Source organism: Eurosta solidaginis, chromosome 1 (assembly GCF_040869045.1).
Source record: "Eurosta solidaginis isolate ZX-2024a chromosome 1, ASM4086904v1, whole genome shotgun sequence".
Classification (NCBI taxonomy): Eukaryota; Metazoa; Arthropoda; class Insecta; order Diptera; family Tephritidae; genus Eurosta; species Eurosta solidaginis.
The window spans coordinates 50326147-50350473 of record NC_090319.1 but is presented as its reverse complement, the minus strand read 5'-3'; the positions used below and the strand labels follow the sequence as shown (position 1 = coordinate 50350473).

Genomic DNA, 24327 nt, shown 5'->3' with positions numbered 1-24327 from the left:
TATTTTCGAGTCAACCGTCTACAGTTTGGAATTTCTTCAGCACCAGGCATTTTCCCAAACTTTATTGAAAACCATTTGCGTGGCATCGATGGTATTCTGCCGTATTTCGGTGACATCGTAATTATGGGGAAATACGATGAGGAATTAGCGCAACGGCTAGATCAAGTTCTAATTCGTTTTAGTGAAGCGAGACTTCGGCTACGTAAAGATAAATGCAATTTTAATGGGGCATCAATAGAGTTCCTCAGGTTTAAATTGGATTCTTTTGGCATCCGTCCATCTCCTGGAAAATTGGAAGCAATTCAAAATACATCAGCCCCAGGGGACAAAAAGCAGCTTCAATCATTCCTAGGGCTACTTAAGTTTTTACCAAACAAGGCAACAATTTTAGGACCTCTAGGCCTAGTTTGAGATAAAAATAGCAAATGGCAATGGATATCGCGTCATCAAGATGCTTTCGAGAGACTCAAACAGCTTGTCGTTTCTGATCGCATGTTAGTGCACTATAACGAAAAGTTAACTCTCATCATGGCATATGACGCATCTCCCTTTGGAGTTCGTTCTGTCTTTAGCCATCGCATGATAGACGGTTCTGAAAGACCAATCGCTTTTTACTCCCGAACTTTAAGCTGAGCGGAATTATGCAAAAATCGACAGGGAAGCTGTGGCAATCATAACTGAATTAAAAAAATGCAACGATTATTTATACGGTAGGTATTTCACGATTGTCACTGACCATCGTCCGCTGCTAGGAATTTTTAATACAAACAAACCGATTCCTGCAGTAATATCTAATCAAATGCTTAGAAGGTGAATTTTTCTCAACGCGTATGATTTTGAGCTTCTTCATCGCGCTGGAAAGAAATTGGGCAATGCAGACTTTTAAAGTCGTTTTCCACCTGATGATCGAAACAGTGGCGATCCCAACCCTTGACACGAAACAAATAGCTTCGTTCATAAAAAAAAAAATCTGACACGTCAATGGTGCTCAGCTGGGCGCTAAGGGGACGACCGAATACTATGTCTCGGGACGATCGATTGTATCCGTACTATATACGCAAAGGGGAAATATCGACACTAAAAGGGTGTTTACTATGGTTGCAATGAATGCTTCTGAGATTTCAGGCAGTTTGAAATTAAATGTTCTCTTACGCTTTCTGTTTTCTATGGAACTTACCTTATAGAGAAAGCATGAAAGAAATCTATTACAATTTTCAAACCGTTATACACCAAACGTCATTATCATGTGGCGGATATGTCTTTTATTCCGGATGAAGAGTGATCTGTCAATCAGAATGAGCAAACTCTTCCTTTTCGAATTGGATCATCAAAGAGTTGAGATGTGTTTCTTTTATGATGTGGTGATTAACTAAAGTGAATGTAATTTTGCAAGTTATCATGTACATCCGGCTAAGCCACAAAAAGCCATAAATTATTTTCTACCAAACGTAGGAGTACAATTGACTACAATTAAGTAGTGAAAATTTGCCAGCGTTATTCTTCTGCGTCTTGAACGGCAACACATGCGTAACGACCCGAAGAGACAACAACTTGGTAGAACGAAAATACAACCGGCATTTGCCATCAGGAAGATCCCACTCCTCAATACATTTTACTGAAATAAGTTCCAGTTGCTGCATTGAAACCAAAAACGAGAGGATAAGTTGAATCAAAGCTATTGTAGTTTACGAAAACGTAATTCGATAATCACCGATTACCGATCATGATAATTCCCTTACAATTTCTCATTTTTTTTTAAACATACATGCACATGCATACCTAAATTATCTAAATTAACTATATAAATGAAGAATATTGTGGTAAATTTAGTTTCTTTGGAATAATCGTTCAAGCAATACTTACTTTCAATTCAATTTACACCTTTCCTTTTTCATACATTCATATATACTTACCTTTAATTACTTTAATCTGTACCTAAAAAGTATTAAGAAATATTTGTTTCGAATGCATTGGATTCAAAATTAATTTGAGTTAAAAAACCAATTTTTACAACAAAAAGTATGTATACCCATTAGTGTCATGCTTAGTCAAAAGTTAATGTTAGTTATATACTTCATACATACATATTTATACATGTTAAGATTTAAGACTGGGTTGGAAACGTACATGTATAGAAATCTATGGTTCACCCACGTGCAGTGTTGCCAGGTGATGCAAAATAAAGAAGCTAGATTGGCAAAAAAAAGGTTAGAAAAGGCTAAATTTAGAAAAAAAGAAGCTAAAAAAAGGCCAGAAATTTTTTGGTTAATTCATTAAATTTTTTTTATATTTTTTGGATTTAATTTAAATGATTGCATATGTGTATATACATACAAAAAATATTACAAACTAATTATTTATATAAAATATTCCCCGTCTGAAGAATCAGAAGAGCTTAAGTCTGGGTATAAAGTTTGGCTATTTACCATAGATATGAGATCATCGGTCATTTCAAAGTCATTACAACATTTAGATAATCGTTTTAACGAGCATCTAATATTAAGCAGCGCATTAAGCATTTTAATTTTTAGTCTGTTCCTTAATTTAGTTTTCAGAATTTTCATGCCACTAAAAAGTCTTTCAACCTCCGCGTTACTGAGTGGTAATACTAAAAAAACTAAATATGAATTCGACAAGTTCTAAAAAAGGAGGTTCGTTTAATGCATTTTTATGTAAATTCCATGGTGGAGTGTACATTTTTCCATTGTATAGTTATAGTTTTCGCCACTGCAGCTCTATTAATGCTATTTGACTTGAAGAATAACTATACTTCTCTTTTTCAAAGTAAGAAAATACATCTGGCTTTGAAATTTTCAACGAATTTTCAGCAGAAAAAGAATTAATCTTTTGTAGAGAACTCATATTATTAGGTATTAGGTGTTCACAGGAACTATTGAAATTATTTTATTTTAGAAATTTTTAAAAATACATTCGGAGTAAAAAAGGCTAGAAAAAAGTCACGAAGCTAAACACAAAATTTCGAGGCTAAAGGCAAAAAAAAGGCTAAATCTAGCCTAGAAAAGGCTAACCTGGCAACACTGCCCACGAGTTCCCAAATAATCTTCTCAACATTGTTGTTTTTCTTTCTTCGAGCTCTCTCTTGTAAATTTGTTTCGTACAAATTTTCATGGTCAAGGTCATATTCAATAACACTGGTTTACAGCCAAAATTCACCCGAGACGCCGTTATGAAATACCTATGTAAAATCACCCCCTGATTCCGAAAATCAAGGTTATTTGTTTTTTAATTCTATTGTAAGGTTTTTGAAATATTTACGAATAACCGTTTTTTTCAATAAAAAAATATATATATCTCAATAACGAATTGAGCAATTCCAAAACGGGTTGAGGCTTTTAAAAGGTAATAAAATTTGCTATAAACTGCGTATACAACACTTTGGCCCTCCAGATTCAAAGATAACGAACAATCATTACGGATTTGTAAACATTTTTTTGTAAAAATATAAAAAAATTTATACTTCGCGAGCAAGGATCTCGTAAACTTTTTTTGCTCTCTAAGCTCTGTTTTATTACAAAACAAGTAAGCTTTCATTCAATAAAATCGATGAACTAATACAAAAGTTATAAGCATTCAAGTAAATATATCCATTTAATACTTAAGTACCCTACTGGTACATATGTGTTAGTATTCGCATATCAGTTAGGTAGCAAGTAGATTTTCGAAGGGTTATTAGATACAAACAACTGTTAGTGTCGTTTTCTCAAACCCAGGTACATTTCAAGCAAGAGCATATTTTTAAGGCAGTTTTCTTTGTAGAACTAAGGAACCTTGTTGTCTAGGTAGGTTTGAATTTTTACTTGATCTAAGTATAAATAATAGTACGTGCGCCTCATACCTTCATAATATCTGCAAGGCTCGCCGGATACTGTTCAGTTTATAATTACAGTTTATAACCCGTCATTTACTTAAAAATATAATATGAATAAAAGGGCGCGAGAGTTTGAGTGTACAAATGATACAAAGCAAATTTATACCTTTTAAAAGCTTCAAACCATTTTGGAATTGCTCAATTCGTCCCTGAGATATATAAAAACGGTAATTCGTAAATATCTCAAAAACGTTACCATAGAATTAAAAATAACTTTCATTTTCGGAATCAGGAATTTCATAATGGCGTCTCTGGTGCAGCAAAAATTTGGAATTTGTGATCCAGTGTAATTTGCAAAAAGAGATGTGATCTTATTAATTGTCAACAGCGTTGCCGTTTTGCTACAATTGTATCATTCTTGATACATTTTTTTCTAAATTTAGTGATTTTATACATAAATACTTTTTTATTAGGAAATGCCTTATTTTGATATATTTTGCTTATTTCTCTAAATTAATTTTAAATTTGCATAGGGATAATTAAAAAAAAAACAGCAAAAAATACCAGTAACACTGAAAATAAGGTGGATACGACAGGGAAAGAAAGAAAAAACATAGAAGAAGAAAGGTAATTGTAAAATATACACATCCATGCGTACATACATTCATTTAATTTGCAAATATATTTGACCACTCATTTAGATCTTCAACGCCCAAAGCATATGAACGGCGTTTCAGGGAAAATTGGAATGAATTATTTCATTGGCTGGATGAACAAAATGGTAATGCATTTAGTGTATACTGCAGGAAAAGTATCTTCAATACACAAACAATTTCGGGAAAATGTGGGTAATATAAAAAATGCAGAAAAATGTTATTGTATAAAGACATTTTTGAATTCGCATCGGAAATTATGAGTTTACCTCATAGCTCAACAGCGACTGAACGTAATTTTTCACAATTTAATTTGATAAAAACAAATTGTTAGCTTAATGTGAAGTCACTTTTTTTGAAATATTTTATTTTAATGCAGTTTTGAAACTGAATTCAAAATACATCGATCACACAAAAAAATTATTTTAATTATTCACTTTTACGTGCGGGGCAATGATGTGTAAATGTGCTAAGTCGTCAGCTGTTAAAAAGAATATGACAGGCCTTTGGTGTTTGATAAATGCTTTGCGTTGACCCTAATCTACTTCAATTCTTACAGACTAGTTAAAAATTTAAATCAATTCAAGCCCAAACTTATATAAGCCGTTATTAAAATTAATAACACTACTGAATCGATTTGTTAGATGTATAGTCCTAGTTGTAGGCTCATTCATAGCATAATTCGTTTTGTGAGTTATTTCGATAAATAATCTATTATGCCGAAGATCCCGCAGTGGAATATGATGAACAAATTAGATAAATCAGAGCAATTCGTGCCAAAGTTTATTACATTATAGGCAAGCATGAGTGAGATAAAAGTTCTTGTCATGCAAAGCCTGAAGACCCAGCAATTTGTGCCTGCTGATATATGATGGGAGGCCGTCTGTCCAATGAAGCATACGTAAAGCAATTTTTGTAAACATTTTTTGAACTTACTCAATTTTATAGAGTTCGATTCATAGGATTCCATATTATTGAGCAAGATTGAAGACCACTTCTGACCAAGGATATATAAAGTGCCATCAACGTCATAGGGTCCTTAAAGTCATTGGTGTTCCGTCTACTGAACCCAACCATTGCAACAAATTTTTAAATAATGAAGTCAATGTGACTAGAAAAAGAGAGTTTGGAGTCAAAAATTACACCCAAGTCTTTAATCTAATGACAACGATTAAAAAATTTGGCATTTAATTTGTAGATAAAGTATGTGGCAGCTGTCTTTATGGAATAAGACACAACACAGCATTTGTTTGAATTTAAAAATAAATTATTGTTTACGCACCATCCGGAAAAAGAGTCCAGATGAGAACCGTTAGAAATTGTTTGACAAATAAATAGTATTTTTTGTGAAATATATAGTTTTAATATTATATTTCAATCATTAAAAGGGAGGAGTGATGGGGTAACATATTGAGTAAAAAGTGCTAAGTCTGGAGAAAAAATTTGTTTTGAGTGCGGAAATTGTGCTAAGTCATAAAATAGCTGCTGGGTTAGCATACATGATTTTTATTTATCTTTTTCAAAGCTTCTACACTCAAAAGTATTGCAATTAAGGTACACTCATTAACAGTTTAAAAAAAGGTTATTTCAAAAATTATAAATTTTTTGTCGTACCCTGTAAAATTCGTAAATAGTGACTTATCACATTTTCACATTAAGCTAACGAAATTTAAAAAATTTGTATGTATAATGTAGAAACGGCTGAAGCTGTTATGTTTGCGAAGCAAATTAAAAATGAATACGAGTAAAAAAATTTGTAAATTCTAATTTTCTAATCTTCAGTTTTTGTTAAAAAATTAAAAACTTTATTTCATGAATTGTTTTTTGAAAAAATGTAATTTGTATGTATATGTTTTTTTTACGACATATGTACCTATGCATAAAAAAATTGCCTAATAAGTCTGAATGTGAAAATTTGTGCAAATAATTAGAAGCTTTTGTTAGACAAAGATATATAATAGATATTATTAGAATAAATATGGCTTTTTTTAAAATATCTAGTGTTATTTTTTTTAAGAAATAATATACATTTGATACATTTTGATACATTTATTGCTTGGAAATTGGGAAATTTTTTTCGAAGCTCGCGACAACGCTGTTTGTGATAAGTAATTTCTCTTAAGCTCTGTGAGCATGTACTTACTCTCATACATACATTTAGTGTTACGCTTATTAGACCGTTTCAGAAAATTAATTAGAGCTACTTTCTTAAGTCGTGATCTTTTGGTTTCATAAAGTGTTTTTTCATCATACTTAACCACAAAAAATTCGTAAGTTCAGCTATGGCAAAATCATTCTTTACCATAATCATTAATTTACCGTAAAATTTTACCGTAACATAGCAACAACGAAGGGAAGGGAAGGGAAAACATTCTACGCATCATCGATAATCAATGTAAGTACTTGTTACTATTTTTATACTCAGTTGAGCAGAGCTCACAGTATCTTGATGAAATATGGTATGTAGGTTCCTGAGCTCTCATCTCAGATCGCTATTTAAAATGAACGATATCGGACTATAACCACGCCCACTTTTTCGATATCGAAAATTTCAAAAAACCGAAAAAGTGCAATAATTCATTACCAAAGACAGATAAAGCGATGAAACTTGGTAGGTGAGTTGAACTTATGACGAAGAATAGAAAATTTAAAAAATTTTGGACAATAGGCGTAGCACCGCCCACTTTTAAAAGAAGGTAATTTAAAACTTTTGCAACCAGTAATTTGGCAGTCGTTGAAGATATCATGATGAAATTTGGCAGGCACGTTACTCCTATTACTATATGTACGCTTAATAAAAATTAGCAAAATCGCAGAAGGACCACGCCCACTTTAAAAAAAATAATTTTTTTTTTTAAAGTATAATTTTAACAAAAAATTTAATATCTGTACAGTATATAAGTAAATTATGTCAACATTCAACTCTAGTAATGATTTGGTGCAACAAAATACAAAAAATAAAGAAAATTTCATGGGCGTGGCTCCGCCCTTTTTCATTTAGTTTGTCTAGGATACTTTTAATGCCATAAGTCGAACCAAAATTTCCCAATCCTTTTGAAATTTGGTAGGGGCATAGATTTTATGACGTTAACTGTTTTCTGTGAAAAAGGGCGAAATCGGTTCAAGCCAAGCCCAGTTTTTATACACAGTAGATCGTCTGTCCTTCCGCTCGGCCTTTAACACGATAACTTGAGCAAAAATCGATATATCTTTACTAAACTCAGTTCGCATAATTATCTGAACACACTTTGTATTGGTATAAAAAATGGCCGAAATCCGACTATGACCACGCCCACTTTTTCGATATCGAAAATTACGAAAAATTAAAAAAATGCCATAATTCTATACCAAATACGAAAAAAGGGATGAAACATCGTAATTGGATTGGTTTATTGACGCGAAATATAACTTAAAAAAAAACGTTGTAAAATGGTTGTGACACCTACCATATTAAGTAGAAGAAAATGAAAAAGTTCTGCAGGGCGAAATAAAACACCCTTGAAATCTTGGCAGGTATTACATATATAAATAATTTAGCGGTATCCAACAGATGATGTTCTGGGTCACTCTGGTCCACATTTTGGTCGATATCTGGAAAACGACTTCACATATACAACTACCACCACTCCCTTTTAAAACTCTGATTAATGCCTTTAATTTGATACCAATATCGTACAAACACATTCTAGAGTCACCCCTGGTCCACCTTAATGGCGATATCTCGAAAAGGCGTCCACCTATAGAACTAAGGCCCACGCCCTTTTAAAATACTCATTAACACCTTTCATTTGATACCCATATCGTACAGACAAATTCTGGAGTCAGCCCTGGTCCACCTTTATGACGATATCTCTAAATGGCGTCCATCTATAGAACTATGGCCCACTTCGACTTAAAATACTATTTAATACCTTACATTTGATACACATGTCATACAAACACATTCCAGGGTTACCCTAGGTTCTTTTTACTACATGGTGATTTTCCCTTATTTTGTCTCCACAGCTCTCAACTGAGTATGTAATGTTCGGGTATATACCCGAACTTAGCCTTCCTTACTTGTTATGTATCGCATTTAAATTTTCCATAATATTGCAATTGAATCTAAATATGGGTGACATAAAAGCGAAATGTGGTGAAATCTCGTAAGACGCAACTTTTCATTTTGTATACTCAGCTGAGCAGAGCTCACAGAGTATATTAATTTTGTTCGCATAACGGTACCCTGTAATGGCATAAACGAATCGAGATAGATATATAGACTTCTATATATGAAAAGCATCTGGGCGAAAAGAGAAATTCATTTAGCCATGTCCGTCCGTTCGTCCGTCCGTCCGCAAAAACGATAAATTATTAAATTTTGAGGTATCTTGATGAAGTTTGGTATGTAAGTTCCTGGGCACTCATCTCAGATCTCTAGTTAAAATGAACGAAATTGGACTATAACCACGCCACTTTTTCGATATCGAAAATTTCGAAAAACCGAAAAAGTGCGATAATTCATTACTAAAGACGGAGAAAGTTATGAAACTTGGTAGGTGGGTTGACCTTATGACGCAGAATAGAAAATTAGTAAAATTTTGGACAATGGGCGTAGCACTGCCCACTTCTAAAAGAAGGTCATTTAAAAGTTTTGCAAGCTGTAATTTGGCAGCCGATGAGGTTATCATGATGAAATTTGGCAGGAACGTTATTACTATATGTGTTCTAAATAAGAATAAGCAAAATCGAATGACGAACACGCCCACTCTTTAAAAGTCAAATTTTAACAAAAATTGAATATCTTTACAGTATATAAGTAAATTATGTCAACATTCAACTCTAGCAATGATATGGTGCAGCAAAATACAAAAATAAAAGAAAATTTCAAAATGGGAGTAGCTACGCCCTTTTTCATTTAATTTGTCTAGAATACTTTTAATGCCATAAGTGTAACAAAAATTTACCAATTCTTGTGAAATTTGGTAAGGGCATAGCTTCTATGACGATAAATGTTTTCTGTGAAAATGGGCGAAATCGGTTGAAGCCACGCCCAGTTTTTATACACAGTCGACCGTCTGTCTTTCCGCTCGGCCGTTAACACGATAACTTGAGCAAAAATCGATATATCTTTACTAAACTTAGTTGACGTACTTATCTGAACTCACTTTATCTTGGTATTAAAAATGGGCGAAATCCATGACCATGCTCATTTTTCGATATCGAAAATTTCGAAAAATGAAATCAAAAGCCCTTGGAATCATGGCAGGAATACTGTTCGTGGTATTACATATATAAATAAATTAGCGATACGATATAGATGATGTTTTGGGTCACCCTGGCCCACATTTTGGTCGATATCTCGAAAACGCCTTCACATATAAAACTGAGGGTCACTCCCTTTTAAACCCCTCATTAATAACTTTAGTTTGATACCCATATCGTACAAACATATTCTAGAGTGACCCCTGGTCCACCTTTATGGCGATATCTCGAAAAGGGGTCCACCTACGGAGGTAAGGCCCACTCCCTTTTGAAATACTCATTAACACCTTTCATTTGATACCCATATCGTACAAACACATTCTAGAGTCACGCCTGGTCCACCTTTATGGCGATATCTCGAGAAGGCGTCCACCTACAGAGCTAAGGCCCACACCCTTTTAAAATATTCTTTAATACCTTCCATTTGATAAATGGTGATTATTTTCCCTTATTTTGTCTCCAAAGCTCTCAGCTGAGTATGTCATGTTCGGTTACACCCGAACTTAGCCTTCCTTACTTGTTTTTGTATAAACGTAATTCTAAAAAGCTAATTTTGAGTTTTCGAACCACAGTTTGTATTGCTTAATACAGTAAATACATATTCTTAAAATTGCATTTGCTTAATTAACGATGTAATTCAAATTTATTGATCTTACCCACTCAGCATTTAGGTGATAAAATTTCGAATTTCCCTACTTATCAATACAATTTGATTACTCTTTCTGACTAAAGAATGAGTTATCATACAATTGAACAAAAGAAATAATCAAATATGAATACTTTTGATGATCAAAAACTGTATATAGTTTATCAATCATATTTTGGAATCAATTGTGTTTACTTTAGGTGATCAACAATTTTTAATCATTTTTCATTCAGCTTTCTGAATCTTTTCTGACATTCTTTGTTGACTGAATAATGAATTTTATACTTGTTAAAATTTTACTTTTGTTTGAAGATCTTATTTTTTCGCATACACACATTTTTTCATTAATGAAGTTCAGAAAAAATATAGTAAAATTTTATTCTTCAAGACAAGAAATAATGTATATACTGCTCCTAACAGAAGATGCCCCAACCATTTCTCCACCTTCGGCTTCCCAGAAAATACAAATCCAACCATTAGACAATACAAAGGTTGTGAACTATTTGAACCCCAGGTAAGTGAAACTCTCTTGACATATGTGCCTGGATATGGCTTCAACATCCCGTACCATATCGTATTTTAAGATGTTGACGATCATATCTGATGCTGGATGTTGTAGTCGCAGGTATATATTGGTCTAGTTTGTTTGCGAATTGCCTATGGTTCAAATAGCTCACTTCTGCATGCTTTCTTCCCCTGATGAAATAAGATTAGCATGTAGTATCTTATTTTGTATGAGATATGAAGAATAAATGCATGATAATCGTATTCAAAAATGATTCAAAAATCTCAAGCAAAATGATTGAAATATGTTCACGAAAATGATCAGAAAATGACTATGAAAAGCATTCAAATATTACTCTAAAACAATTAAGGCCCAATTTTACAATGATATCAGATATGAACAAAAAGCGTTTCGAAATATGAATCATAAATGATTATTCAAGAATAATCACATTTATGGTACATTTTTCTCCCGACGATACGTTAATTTTCGAACAGAAAATGCTTTTAAATTTGAACGTTTTTAATCATTTTGGGGTATGATATTTGAATATTTTTTGATCAAAATTTTCAAAAAATGCTGGCTGGGTAATTTCGAGTACTATTCACAGTACTTTTTGTATATATGGCTAGGAGTCTTCATCTTTAAAGATCGGTAAAAAAGCTTTTTGCATTTTTTATATTCGCTATATATTATATTATCTTGATAAATTTTTATCGGACTCTACTGTATGGGAAGTTTTCCTGAGCGTGCATACCTCTCTATATATAAATCAAAACATAAATAAATAAATTTCAAAATATATATGTGCGTAATGTCGCTGCATTTATACATATGGCAACCAAAAGTATGTCACTGATCACATATGTATAAGAAGCAATGTTGAGGTAGATCAGGGATTCGGCTACCACCAAAAAAATTATGTTAGTAATTATGTAATCGTCTCTAATTGAATTTAATAAAGATGCTTTAAAATAAATAATTAAAACTCATTGTTAGATAGATTTAGATTTTTTTGTTGGTAAAGATACATCTGTATAAGGAGAATAACTCTATTGAACATTATTATTGTAAATTTTCTCAAAAGCTATATTTGAAATATTGAAAACATCTCATTTGTATTAATTTCTAAATACTTTCCCCCAAATTCCATTATCTAAAATTAGAGTAAGATTAGGAATAATATAGTAAGGACACATTATGTACTACTTATGTAAGCGTTGTGGAGAAAAAAATAGAAAAATGAAATATTACTGAATTTAAAGTTTAAAATCTTAAAAAATGGTGTGCTAATTCCGTAACCATTATTTTCCGGTTAGGAATGTGAAGAGGTAAGAAGGACAATGAGGCCTTATAAACTTTTTTTTTTTGCGCAATAAAGGCCATGGTAGGGTGGGCATGGAAGCACGAGCGCGAGTACATCGTCGCTCCTTTTAATGTGTAAACTGTCTTAGTTTCTTGATTTTCGCTTTCTTTAGTTTCAGTCTTATCCATTCACTCCATCCAAGCCTTTTTTTTTCTCTTCAATCTCATTAACCACGGATATAAATTTTATTTGTAATACCTAAAAGAAAATAGGGGCCTTTAATAATAATAATAAAATAACACCGATCTTGGAGAAGAGGTCGCGAATCACCCCAACTATTGCTTGCTAGCTTGAAAGACGGGCCCCGATAGACCTCGCTCTCGACGATCAACATATGTGAGATTTCCGGTATGAATGCTTCGCGGTTACATCCGAATACTTTTCTTCTTTAGGAAGAGCTTAACGTACTTGATTAATGTGGAGTTTGGGCGATATCGTAGTGAATCGACTTAAACCCACCCCATAGAATCTTGGTGCGTATTTTAAGACATAAACCAACGTATCAGATTGCTTGTGGATGAACACAAGCGGGCGAAATGGGAGGAGCACTTAAAGAATTGTAACCTCTCTGCAAGTGTAGGCAAGCTATGGTCCACCGTAAAGTCCCTATCGAACCCGACTAAGCACAATGACAAGATTTCCATCGCCAATATGTAATGCATTTTACGGTTGACAAAGCCATATATAACTAATGCTTGGCGCGATTTATCTCCGGGAAGATTTAGGTCGAACTTCTCTTCAAGTTTGCGTCTTGCTCCTTTTGATTTTCCCTACAAATTGGCATACAGAACCTATATATTTTATGCCGATTCGAAACGGAAGCTGATGCATGGAAGACGCATTTTCACTGAAAAGCTTTTCATAGTAGAAATACGCTTGGAGTGTATGCCAAATCACGGCCGAGGGGCGACCGTACCCGTCTTATGAAGGTTTTGGCGGTATTTATTACTTTTCCATGTTTTGAATATAAGTTAATTAGTCTTCCCAAAGCTGTGGGTGTTCTGTACCAGTCAATATATAATTTGTTGTTTTGGTTTAAAAATGTCAAATCAAAAGAAAATTTTCATTGCTTTCGATTAACTGACATATTAAAGTACAAGGCGCTGTATGGAAAATAATCAAGAAGAAGCAATCAGCTGTTGGGATAACAACACCTGGTACTGAATTCAACTTGGTTAATGGAAATAAAAAAAATTTTCTTGTGATTTGACATTCTTCTGCACGGCGAATTAGTTGAATTCGCTTTGCCATCACATGGTATGGATTCAATAACCGGATAATTTATACGGCGAATTGAATAAACTGAATGCAGTTTTAAGCTCTGATATAAGATTTTTGCTGAGATTAAGAATCATTATTTTATAATTTGTATTAAATTAATTAAATTATTAAGAAGCGTTGTTTTGTTTTGTTTATACATTTTTTGTTATTTTTGAAGTCTCAGGAAGTTTGTAGCTGAAAATTAACATTTTTTGGTAAGCAAAGTCGTTCAATGTTAGACATTGATACTATTGATTTTAATATAGTTCGGAACCCGATGACAATGCAATAATAAGAAAAAAATCGCCGCTAGGTGACGCAAGGATCGAGATATATTTCTAAAAAATCGTATTTGTATAACACATACAAGAATAGAAAGCGGCCAATGAAAAAAATCACCGCTAGGTGGCGCGAGAATCGAAATATTCAAAAAAATCGTGTTTGTGGTCCGATTTGGCTCATATTTGGAACAAATATTACATACATTCCGGTAAAAGTAACATCAAAATATTTTGGAGTTGGAGGAGGGATGTGGCGCAGAGTCGAGTAAAGTCTTTGCAAGGATTATTTATTGAGGACTTAGTTTGTAACAATTTGTCCGGAAATAGTCCTTGTAATAAGGAGTCACTAAATGAACTAAATAGAATGAGAAATAATATGCAATTAAATAAAGACTAAAAACTTGAAAATAAAATAATAAAAAAAAAGTTTTCAAGTTAAGCGGTTTTATTGAAAACAATACTAAAATGAAATAATAATAATACTAAAAGCTAGAAAATAATTAGGTAGGTCCTAGGTGCTAGTCATCACGCTCCTCATCAATCTAGGGCGTTGAACAGACAATTAAATAAAAGCGTTGGGCTCCAAAATATTTTGATGTTACTTCTACCGGAATGTATGTAATATTTGTTCCAAATATGAGCCAAATCGGACCACAAACACGATTTTTTTGAATATTTCGATTCTCGCGCCACCTAGCGGTGATTTTTTTCATTGGCCGCTTTCTATTCTTGTATGTGTTATACAAATACGATTTTTTAGAAATATATCTCGATCCTTGCGTCACCTAGCGGCGATTTTTTTCTTATTATTGCATTGTCATCGGGTTCCGAACTATATTCCAAGTTTCAAGCTTGTAGCTTATCGGGAAGTTACTTAAATTTCAATTACAATTCGTGCCAATCAGCCAGCCAACCAGCCAGCCTCTGTCAAGTCAAGCTAAATAAAACCGTTTAAAAACCAATGATGCCGCACAAGAAAACCTACCTCAAAGGCGGTCTTAAACTGTGACTGCAATACTGCTCAGTAGTTTAACTGGAGTTTAAATTTGACTAGAGTTGAAGCAAACTTAATTCAAGCTTAGCTTAACCAACCTGAAAAATCCGGAAAAAGTGAATTTTGTTTTGATGGCTTGATATTCCTTAAAAGTCTTATTTATATAGCTTTTTTCGTTAGCAAAATATAGCTTTTCGAATTTTACAGACACGTGGCGGCCGCCGTGGTGTGATGGTAGCGTGCTCCACCTACCACACCAAAGATCCTGGGTTTACGCCCCGGACAAAGCAATATCAAAATTTTAGCAACACGTTTTTTCCATTAGAAGGAAATGTTTCTAAGCGAGGTCGTGTTTGACAAGCACTCCGAGTGTATTTCTGCCATGAAAAGCTCTCAGTGAATACTCATCTGCCTTGCAGATGCCGTTCGGAGTCGGCATAAAATAAGTAAGTCCCGTCCCGCCGATTTGTAAGAAAACTTAATAAAGGAGCACGGCACAACTTGGAAGAGAAGCTCGTCGTAAGATCTCTTCGGAGGTTATCACGCCTTACAATTCAAAAAAAAAAAAAATGAAACACTGCCGAAATTGAGCACTTTCTGTATAAATGCCCGGCTCAAGCTAGAACACGTTGAAGATCCTTTCGAAGGCCCTTTTTGGATAGGTTGGGTAAATTATCGATAATAGAAATTCGAAATAAACAACTCTGATGTAGCGTTCAGGCGTTTCGAACGAGTTTAATGGCATCAAAAGGGCTTTTTATTACTTGGACGACCTAGGTTGGAGCCATTATATCTACCAACTTCCCGTTTACGGCGTTGTGAGCGAGAATAATTGTCTTGACTGATTTCTAGTCGATATGAAACTCCCTAGCTCGGTACCAAAGTACCACTATAACCTGTTTCGATTTTTCAGAACGACGGAAGAGAGCAGGTTAGGGGGCTTGGAATATACCCGTGGAAGGTATGCCTGTCATAAGAGGCGACTAAAATACCAAGTTGATTCAAGAGGTTGTGTAGCGCAGCCCTCTCAAGGGGTTGCCAGCGCAATATATAGCTTCTCCAACCCAATTGTCAATCTCACCTACCCGTGGCGAATCCTGTTTCATCAACAGCCGAGGCCTGGCAACCCCGAACTCCTAATGGATCTAAAGGGTGGGAGGGCGTTATGGGCTAGAAGGTTTCATGTGGTCATACCAAATCGTTCCTGAGATGGTCGGGCTAGTACCTTTATGGTACTTGTTACCGGAACATACCAGATCTGCATCCGGCAAAGGACCATCAACATCGATAACACTCCTCAAGGCCTTCGGGGAGTGTCTGTCCCTATCGCTACAACAACAGCAACAACAACAGCAGTGATACGTTGAGGACATGTATTATATATCGCTCTTCCTCGTCACCAACGAATTTCAACATCAGCTTGCTATGCCATACGGGCCTACAGATGTGGAGGATTTGTTGCCCTGAAGGTAAGCAGCACATTGTTTTTTTTTTTTTTATGCGCCTATCTTACTGGTCGTGCTCTGATGTTGTCAACTGAGGGATGCATAAAAGAACCCACGCATTTTTTTTTTCGGATCCGATAAAACTTTATCGGCAAAAGCGATTGATATTTGCATTTATGTTTTGTCTCATAGTTTCCTGCTCGTAAATCAGTAGAAATAGTAGGAGCGGTAGAGGAGCGCTTCGTATATTCTTTGAAGCCGTCCAAATTAGCTGCTTTAAAGTTAATAAAGTGTAGGTTGAGGAATCGGCTGATCGATCTGGTGTGAAAAACTTGGACAGCGGGGTTAGTCTCTATTGGAGGCATCGCTATTCATTGCACTCAACATCGCGTCATATACTCACTCCGCAAAGTACTGCATTCATCGTCTCTCTAATTAGAATGCCAGAGGTCGTAGTGTTTGTTAAAATCGCCAAGGATTAAACGATTTAATCGATGAATAAAATAAAGGGGTTAACCCACTGAGTTGGGATACAGGATAGGGGGCGACTTGGCCTTTGGTTGTGCTCCCCATTGTGGTCAGTTATTAGTGAATCAACAATGAATAAATCTATCCTTTAATGAATTTATTACTACATTACCCTATGTAAATTTTGCCATTGGTTACCGCAATGAATTAATGACCAGTTAAAATGCCGCTAACCCCAGCTACTTTTGCCGTGTCTGTCATACAAACAATTTCTATGCCAGTTTCACGCTGGATATAATACATATGGACATACCTCAATGCATACTCTTTAAGAAGCTTTTCGTAGTAAAAGCTCAATGGCGTACAGTGAAAGAAAATTTTGTTTTCAAAATAAAGCTTTTCATTCATAAATGTCAGCTGTAGGTCACGGTTGCCGTCTACAATTATTTTCGGGACCAAAATTTCCACAGGAAAAGAAATAAAAATGAGCACTGTGGCTGCCTAGTGGTCAGAAACGATATTCTAATGTGATTTTTGGGATTATCAAATCGAGAGGATCTTTGCGGAGAAAACATTGCTTATTATTAAGAGTTCATGAGCTTACTACCGGCTTATAATAATTGAATGTTTAATTATTATGTTTTCTTTGATAACATTACGAAATTGCATGATGATGAATTCGTGGCGGTTTTCGAAATGGTACCATCGCAATATGGCAGTAAATGTGTTTTTCTTTTCAGTTTCTCTCAGAAAAAAACATAATAATTGAACATTCAATTACTATAAGCCGGTATTAAGCTCATGAATTCTCAATAATAAGTATAAATTGAACACACCATTAAAACAAACAAAAATAAATATGAAAAAACATTGCTTCACGACGAGAGTTCGAAATTCTTATATATAAATATAGATTCCCAGCAGATTTTATTGCTCACCTGCGAATTCATCTTGAAATTGTTAGTGAAAATTTGTAGACTATTCTAAAAAATCAAAAGCATACTCTATATAAGACAATTGATATGGCTCGGGGATTGTTCAAGGAAAACTGTATCAGCTTTATGCTGATATCGACACAATTAAACGAATTGAAAACCAGAGAATATGTTGTCTGTGGCCCTTTCATATGAATGGATGAAGATGCTCTGATCCAGGTGTTATTTATATCGGAAGAAACCTGTGGAGGCAGAGTGAGATCCACAATCCATTGGAAAGGACAAAGTGGAAATTTGTTTGAAATATCAGATAAGGGAAAAATAAGGGACTGGCGTACTTGGATAGATGGTTAGATCATATTAGTAGATTAGTTTGAACTGACTGATATAGGCTGATAACTCTGGTCGTATTAAGATTTCACCTCAGAATTTGAGATGGGAAGATGAAAATTAACATACGACTTTATTTTGACATTGCATTACTGGCCTTCACGGTCATAATAAATCACGTGTAAGCATTCAAAGATATTCAAGTTCAGAGGATGCACAATTTATTTTTTCGCAAATATCGCGGCTTAACTTGATCATGTTTGGCAAGTTTTGAGATTCTTATCTCAAATACTGAAATTCGCCTACAAAGTGCTAAATAAGAAAGTATGTAAATACCAGTTCTCATCGTGCTTCTGTTCCTGCCATTCCTACTAGGAGAAAACTGCTACCAAACTCCAGTAAGGGTGACCCAAAAGCGACTTTGGTAATGGTTGGGTACGTCAGACCATCATTTAGAATACTTTTATGCCGTCCATAAAGGTAAGCCCCAGCAGATTAAAGGGCTCGACTGTTCGAGACTCGTAAAAAGCGCGTCTGAAAGCGTAACGATTGAAAGCTTAAGTATAAATTTCAAACTTGTTTGTACTTCATATAGTTCATTGGTTATATAACCAAAGTTTGTTAAGAATGGAACTATTTAAATATAAGTCAACTTAAATATAATAAGCCTGAATCCGGTTTCAAATTAAGACTTTATGATTTAAAATTCAAATTAAAGTTATATCTTAAATTGAAACTAAATAAGGTTAAAAGTGAATACTGAAAGTAAACATTTAAACAAATTATTTTAAACGTTTTGGTTTGTCTTCAAGCATTTTCTGTATGCAAGCCTCACTCACTTGCTATTTTGTCAGTTCGTTATTATAGCAAAATGGTTCCTCGATAAACTTGTTTAAACGCGTCCCAGTTTTAAAAATTTCACTTGTTTATGTTTCGGATTCGGTAAATTTTATTTTACTAGTTTCTTCAACCAGTAACATGTCCGGAACCAGTTACTTTATTGAATAAGGTTACTTTCTTAAAACCGAAAACTTTTTTGAAACCGGATGTTTTGTGAAGCCAGTAACTTATATGAAACGGCGTTACGTATGTGAAACCGCCTTACTTTTTTTAGTATCAGCTGCTTTTTTGGAACCGGTAAATTTTTTAAAACCGACTACATTTTTCGAATTTATAACTTGTTTGGAACCAACTACTTTTTTATTACAATTACTTTTTTGAAAACGATTACTCTGTTTAAACCAAGTTTTTTTTGGGAGCCGACTACCTTTTTATACTCAAATCGTTCCCGAGATAACTTTGATTGGATAACGGTTGGTTATACAGGTATAAAGGAATCGCGATAAATATAGACTTCCATATATAAAAATCATCAGTGTCGAAAAAAAATTTGATTGAGCCATATCCGTCCGTTCGTCCGTCAGTCCGTCTGCCCTTTAACACGACAACTTGAGTAAATATTGAGATATCTTCACCAAATTTGATACACGAACCAGAATAGATTGGTATTGAAAATGAACGAAATCGGATGATAACCACGCCCACTTTTTATATATATAACATTTTTGAAAACACAAAAAAACTTATTATTTAGTACATAATACACCTAGAATGTTGAAATTGAGACTCTTGATAAAAATTTTTGAAATGGGCGTGGCACCGCCTACTTGTTAGAAAATCAATTTTACAAATATTATTAATCATAAATCAGAAATCGTTAAACCTATCGTAACAAAATTCGGCAGAGAGGTTGCCTTTACTATAAGGGATGCTTTGAATAAAAATTTACGAAATCGGTTAAAGGGCACGCCCACTTTTATATAAAAGATTTAAAAAAAGGGTCGTGGATGAATAAAATAAGCTACATATTTGCAAAAAAGAGCTTTATATCAATGGTATTTCATTTCCCAAGTGGATTTATAACAATAAATACGAAAAACTTAAAATTAAAAAAATGGGCGTAGCATCGCCCCTTTTATGCCTAAGCAATTTTCTGTGTTTCGGGAGCCATAACTCGAAGAAAAATTAGTTCAGAAAAGAAATTGCAAGTGTACAGCTGTGTATGTAAGGGTCGGTTTCACCCCAACTTAGACTTCCTTACTTGTTTCAACTAACTACCTTTTTGGAACTGACTATATTTTTTGAATTTATAACTTTATTAAAACCAACTACTTTTTTCCCTCAATTACTTTTTCGGAACCGACTACTTTATTTGAACCAAGTTCTTTTATTGAACCGATTACTTTTTTTTGGAGCCAGTTACTTTTTTGTCACCGACTCCTTTTTCGAACCCATTACTATTTTTGTAGAAATTACTTTTATTTAAACCGACTTCTTTCTTTACCAATTACTTGTATGGAACCAATTACTTTTTTATATCCGAAGGTTTTTTTGAATCGGACTGCTTATTTGGACCAATTTCTTTCTTAGTTCCCGCCCTTTTTTTCAACCAACTTTTACCAACTACTTTCCTGCAACCAACTACTGTTTTTGAGCGAGTTTGTTTACCAATTACTTTTTTCGAAACGACTAAATCTTTGACTCAATTACGTTTTGGACATTGACCAATAGCGGCTACATATTTTAGAAGAAATATGTTTTTTAATCGATGATTTGTTAGTGAAAATTCAATGAAACTGGGAGGCCTCTTAGGAGTGGTTGTTGTTGTTGTTGTTGTAGCGATCGAGTGTTATCGATGTTGATGGTGATTTGCCGGATGCAGAGCCGGTACGTTCCGATAGCAAGCACCATTAAGGTACTAGCCCGACCATCTCGACAACGATTTGGTATGACCCCATGAAACCTTCTAGGCCATACCGCCTTCCCACCCCCTAGATCCATAAGGAACTTGGGTTCGCCAGAACCTCGGCTGTTAAAGAAACAGGATTTGCCACGGGTAGGCGTGGTTGACAATTGGGTTGGAGAAGCTATATATTGCGCTGGCAACCCCTTGAAAGGGTTGCGCTACACAACCCATTGAATCCATTTTGGCATTTGAGTTGCCTTTTACGACAGACATAGCTATCTTAAGAGTGGTAGGTCTTTGGTTCGAGCCCCATTGGAAGTAATAGCGAAAAATAGAAAAAGAGTAATTTCAATATAAAAACTTTTTTTTTTTTTAAGCGGGGTCGCCCCATGGCTGTGGTTTGCAAACACTCCGAGTGTTTTTCTGTCATGAAAAGCTTTTCAGTGAACATTGATCCGCCTTGCTAATAATTTTCGAAGTTGGTATGGAATATGTCCGTCCAGCTTGATTGGGATGAGTTGAACTGGCCGGTCAATAAATACCTCACATACAAGTACCAGGACCTATGATATAAAATAACTCCGTACTCTTGGCGAATCCTAAAAGTTTTTTAAGACCTAGCCTAATAGCTGACTCGAGATCTGGAAATTCAGCCGCTCCTCGGTCTGGCGAGCGCAGGGCATGAACACAGAACGTGCTCAACCGTTTCTTTGTGCAGTTCGCACTTCTTACTGACCTACTGTTACTGACGAGGCCTACCATATAACTACATGACCTTATAAACCTTTCCTGTCTGATGTCAACGAGTGCTGCTCCCTGCTTTGCCAACTTATCGGCCTTTTCGGTACTTTCAATCCTTTTATAGCCGGTCCGTTCAGCCAATTTTTACGCAAATTATAATAAAAGATCTATCTAAATCTCTTCGGAAGTAAATAGCGCCAAAAATATATTTATTTTTAAAATAAAATTGAATTAAAACGAAACCCCAAATATTTTTGAATTTTAGATATTACGGTAAAAAATATATTTGACCTGATTTTTACCTCTTTTATATGACTGTTAATATAAAAAACGGTGTTCGGCAAACAATTTTAGTGTGAATCATACCTGGCACATTGAACCGTTAGTCGGTAGTTTGTAAGTATAATTTTTTTTTTTATTAATTATCGAAAAACAGTTTATGTAAGAAAAATTGGAGTGCAATGGGCATCTGGTACCTCATGCATTTTACATATCAAAAAACAAGTAAGGACGGGACTGTCTTCGGCTGTGCCGAAGACTTCATACCTTTCATGAATGGGACTGAACAATAATCCTATCCCGTTCGTAATCTCTAATAATCGGATGTATAAGATAGGAAATATATAGTGAACAGATGTACATACCTAAACGATTTTTAAGATAAATATAAAATAAAAAATGGCAAAAACCCCTTTACCTGAACGATCGGTTGTATGGGATATATATTATATATAGCTCCGATCGACATGATTTTTACAGGAAATCTTCCATGCTATATTAGAATATATACCATCAAGTTTCACGTTTTTATATTGGAAACTAAGGGAGAAATGGCCAAAAATCTTTCTATCTGAACGATCGGTTGTATGGGATAGGTATATACTATATACATATAGCTCCGATCAAAGTGATTTTTTCAGGATATCTTCTATGATATATTACAATATATATCGCCAAGTTTAATGTTTTTATATTGGAATGTAAGGGAGAAATTGCCAAAAATCTTTCTATCTGAACGATCTGTATTATGGGATATATACTATATATAGCTCCGATGAAAGTGATTTTTTCAGAAGATCTTCTATGATATATTAGAATATATATAACCGAGTTTCACGTTTATAATTTTTAAATTGCGGCAGGAATGACCAAAATCGTCTTATCTGAACGATCGCTTGTATGGGAGGTATATGCTTTAGTGGTCCGATCCTACCGGGTCCGACAAATATCTAATATAATACAAAAACACATCCTTGTGCCAAATTTCATTGAGATATCTCAAAATTTGAGAGACTAGTTTGCGTTCAAACAGACAGACGGACGGACCGACGGACGGACAAACGGACATGGCTATATCAACTCATTTGGTCGCCCTGATCAATTCGGTATACTTAATGGTGAGTCTATCTTCTATATTTCTCAATGTTACAAACATCGGACCAAAGTTAATATACCATTTCATGTTCATGAAAGGTATAATAAAAGTATGTAATTATTAAAGTGGTTCCCTTGAATTAAACAGTAAAACTTACCAAAAACTAATAATAAGTATCATTTTTGGTCCGATTAAGGCAAAATGGCAACCGTACTAGCCACTACGTTGTCCATTCGGCTTGCTTAACTTCGTTTGTTTTCACAGCATCCCTTCGCTAGTATTGTGAGGCTAGTCGGTTGAAAATCAGTTGAATGCAGAGTCTTGAAAGCACAGGACATGTTTACGGAAACACGATTTTTTGGTTTCAAGATTGAACGACGGCACGATTTTAGTGTGATTCTCGCGCCTGAATGAATTGAATTTGTTTCTTTGTTAAACATTGGAATTTTGCAATTTTTTTGCTGCACAAACAAAGCTGCAAAGCAAACAATTTCGGTCGCAGTAAAAATGTGCACAGATTTCGTTTAGTGCGTTTAGTGTAAATAGAAGAAAATAGAAAAAACAAAAGAGAAAACAAAGCTTGTTTAGTCAACTTAAATAAAGAATAGGAAAGCCAAGGCTAAAAATCGCATCACTCATACGCAACGTAGTGCGGCGCGGATTAGCGTAAGAATGCGCGTTTTGTTTGCGTGGCACTTACAAAAACAATAAAGAAGAAGAAACAAAATCAAACAAACCACAAAAGGATTCTGCTCTAGCTTTGGCGCCGTAATAAATTGCGCCAAATGAAAGTTTAAATTTCGTTTTTTAAAGCTGTGCAGTGGTGTCTGAGCGTGTGTGTGTGTGTGTGTGTTTGTTTGTACAAATTCAAGTAAAAGTGAAAGTAAAAATAAAACAAGTCGAATTTGGGAGTAATCATTACGCTAACGGCGTCAACATTAGTGAAAATACATAAAGTAGTATATATATACTATGTAGGTATGTATGTACTTTTATATTTGTGTATGTAAGTTTTATGTAAATATTTACCATCAAAGTATTATGTCTAAACTTATTTGAAATTCAATGCTTGTAAAACTAATTTAATATTTGGGATTTGAGAGGCTTTAACCTAAAGCCCGGATTTTGTCTTGTTCGTACATTTGAAATGCCCTTTATTTTTTTTTCTTACATTAAATTGCACTTCATATAAATATATTTATAAGATTTGACAGCTAAAAGCTTTGAAATGTCGCTTTGATGTATTTAGAATTCGAGTAGTAGGAGTGGACGCAGCGTGAGTGCGAGGAGCCTTAGATGCTGGTTAATAGGAATATTGCCGAAAGTTCTGCCTAAAAATGCGGTGGATGATGGAAGGTTCTAAAACCATGGCAGATTTGACTTCTTGAATGTTAAGTTGTGAAGGGAACAGTGCTCCCCATTGCTAGCAAACGCGGGAGAAGATGAACCCGATGCCCTAATCGCCAATGATGATGAAGAGTGGAGGCACCGAATCAGCTGCTCATCCAG

General features: G+C 34.6%; 1 protein-coding gene across 1 annotated transcript in view; it reads left to right on the top strand.

The window, feature by feature from the left end:
* Positions 1 to 23168: 23168 nt before the first annotated feature.
* LOC137253077 (uncharacterized) overlaps positions 23169 to 24327 on the top strand; it is a 225783-nt gene continuing 224624 nt past the window's right edge. The window contains exon 1 of the mRNA XM_067789413.1: positions 23169 to 23796. The gene's annotated coding sequence lies outside the window, so the exon portion shown is untranslated. The remainder of the gene's footprint in view (positions 23797 to 24327) is intronic.